This window comes from Halichoerus grypus, chromosome 4, assembly GCF_964656455.1.
Source record: "Halichoerus grypus chromosome 4, mHalGry1.hap1.1, whole genome shotgun sequence".
NCBI lineage: Eukaryota > Metazoa > Chordata > Mammalia > Carnivora > Phocidae > Halichoerus > Halichoerus grypus.
In genome coordinates, this window is record NC_135715.1 from 38,525,330 (window position 1) to 38,528,889 (window position 3,560).

Consider the following 3,560-nt stretch of genomic DNA (forward strand, 5'->3'; position numbering starts at 1 on the left):
AAGAAAGACTGCTTGTGTGACTTGACTTTTTCCTGGGTGATCTGTGAGAGAACCCTGAAATCTCAGTCTTAACCCATTTCTCATGCGGTTTTAACCTATTTCAGGTTCATTCCTTCATGGGTACTACTGATCAGGGCTTGGGTCTCCAAGGTCTGAGTCCTGGGTCTTTGCTACTTTTATCTTGGGCCTCAGCCATCTTTACAATGTGGAATCAAAATTAAGCCAAACCCAGAACTATCAAGGACACAGAACTGTTTGAGGAAAAACCTGCATTCAGGAGACAAGAACAGGATACTATGAAAAAGGATCTCTTACAGAATGTGAAGGAGCATTGGAATTTGAAAATATGATTGGGAGTTTTTTTAAATGGTGGTAAAAGACAATGAGGAGGGAAAGCTCTTTACTGAAAAATGACATCTAATAAAAGAAGAAAGGTCAATAGCATTAGAAAATCTGTCTTGTAACATGTAATTACTGATTCAGGTCAAAGATCATCAGTGCATGCAAGAATCATCTGGTGCCAGTTTGGCTGTCTTTGAATATTTTGTTATTTGACAGTGTGTCATCCCACAGATCATTTATTGATTGAAAAGAGGAAATAGTCCTCAAGAGTAGAAAGGATTACAGTTACTTCCTATAAAATGGCTATACTTGATATCATGAATAGTGAAACAGTCTGGAATTGAGTCTCCTGGTGTAAGTGAATATGAAGAACACAGCCTCACCTATGAAATATTGTTGCTCGGAATGCTTGCCTTTAAGACTCTGGTTCTAGTCCTATGCTCTCCAGTATGGTAGCCACTAGACCTGTGTGGCTATTGGAGACATGAGTTGTGCTCTAAGTATAGAGTATACACTGGGTTTCATAGATACAGTACTCTAATAGTTAATATTTTTTTTAAAAAATTTTTATATCAGTTACATGGTGAAATGTGTTTTAGATATATTGAACAAAATATCTTAATTAAAATAATTTTACCTCATTTTTTCTTAAGACTGGCTATTAGAATAGTTAAAATTATATACGTGGCCCAAATTATATTTTTATTGGACAGCACTGCTTTAGATCTAACTCCCAGTTTACAAAAAATTCAGGTCACAGAGAATCAGGTTAATGACCCAAGAGGAGAAGCAATTAAGTAAATCCAGATTGTGGAATAGTCTATCCTACAACTGTCCTAAACTGTCAAGAAAAAAAAAAAAAAATTAAGAATGCTTTAAGACTAAAGAGCTATAACGAAGGCATTATAAACAGATTGGCTATGAACTTTCTGGGAATGAGAAGAAAATTTTGAGTATCACTAGATATTAGATGTTTTGGAATTATTACTACTACAGCATGATATTGTGGTTCTGTAGATTGGTTTTAGTTGCATTCTGAATGATTTTGTAGTGATAGGTCTATATCTTTGGAATGACTGAGCAAATATGTGATGAAGAGATCAAGGACACTGGATACAATATTTAAAATTGCCCAATCTAGACAAAGAATTGTATTTTTCTACATGTAAGTTTTCTTATTGAAAACAAGAGTCCACAGTTTTAAGTGTGAAAGGATGGTCAAAAATTTTACATTTTCTTTTTCCTCTGTAGTATATGGTTTTCTTCCATGTGTATTTCTTATTGATAAAAAATACAGGGATGCCTGGGTGGCACAGTCATTTAAGTATCCAACTCTTGGTTTGGGTTCAGGTTGTGATCTCAGGGTCTTGAGATCAAGCCCTGTGTCCGGCTCGGCTCTGCGCTCGGCGTGGAGTCTGGTTGAGATTCTCTCTCCTGCCTCTCCCACTCATGTTCTCTTTCTCTCTCTCAAACAAATCTTAAAAAAAAATACAATACATAACTGTATAATATCAAATAATATGAAAATATTAGCAGTCTCCACTGTAAAAGTAATTTTCTATGTACTATTGATATTGATTCAGTTACTTCCTTTCTCATCAGTGATCATTTACAATTGAAACACCAGATGCAAAATGCTGATGATTATACCAGTCAGCATTCCACCACTATCATTAACCCTGTAATTTTTACTCATGTAAATGTAAAATAATAATTGAATAAAATCGGACTCTACCATGGGTATTCATTGTAATTAAAATATTAAACTATGAAAAGAAAAGTTACTTGTGTAATAACTTGTCATAGATTTCTCCTCCAACTAGGCATCTGAATAGCTTTATAGCAACTTTGCAGAACTGCATTTTAATGCTGTGTATCTGTCTTGTATGACTTGATTTGAAATTTATACTCTCCTTTGTCTTCCTAGTAGCAGAATAATCTCTAGCAGTTTAAGTGCAGATTTAAGGTGAAGATACTAAAATAGAATCTCAGCCATCTAAAAAAATTGCAAATACACCTAACATTAGTTATAAGCAATACAAAGTAGACTGTTCACAAATCTCAATAATCTGGAATTCAAGGAGCATACAAAAAATTTCAGTAACACTTGTATAATTTTTAATTGAATGCATATATTTGATAGCCATCTAACTTTAAAATGGATGCTGTTGGTAATTTGGAAAAATTATCATGGAAAATACGTGTTTTTCTTTTTTTTTGTTTTTACTATTCACCGATTTTTGATGATGGAAACTTCACAAGTCTTAAGGTGTTAGTATTTCTATTTCAATAGGCAACACAGCAAGGTACCTCTCTTTTTACACCTTTTTAGGTCCTGAGTACCCTGCAGTCTCAGCCACCATTGATTAATGAGTAAGTCCTCAAACAGCCGACTTAGAAATCAGCACATTGTAAACTAATGAAACAGGAGTGAAAAATGTTCCTTAAAACTAACACAAAAGGGGAAAGAAAGAACTAACAAGAATAGCACAGGCAGTTTTGTTGCTTTTTCTGAAAGAAACATTTGTTTTAAAGTACATACATTCATGCATTGACATCACTGTGTTGCTGGTTTTCCTAGCTCATGATTCTAGTGTATCTTTTGCAAGAATCTGACTATAATTCTGTTATAATTTATTAAATATCAAAATTAAATTACTATGTGACAAATGTGAATAAACAGCTTAAAAACATGGTTAATACAAATTTCAAAGAATTCCTTTGACAATATTGACACTTGAAATCACAGCAAAAATTAATGGTTTAATGTTGCTCTTAATTGCATAAGATAGGAATTTTGTTAGATTAGTGAAATTTATAATACTTAGAGCATAAATCCATACATTTAATACATTTGGGCATTTTAGTTTTGATATGCATTACCAAAAAAGTCCTCTAGATGGCAGTGTTTACCACAGTTAGAAAATATTTTAGAACTATTTTAACTTTTAAAAATTATTCTCAAATGAGCCAAATTGTGCATAGTAAAAACTTCAGTCTTCTAGTACTCAGTATTTCTTCAGAATTTTTATTTTGCTCTGAGTGAATGTTTAACCTAATTCAGCAAGAGTTTGCTCATTTATTAGGTTATTGTAATTTCATTTGCAAATTTCCAGGAAGTGTTAAGTTGACCCAAAAACTTTAGAATAAACATATATGTGATCTGTATCCTTTGGAGGAATTAAAATAAGTTCTTGAGACTATGATAACCAGGATGA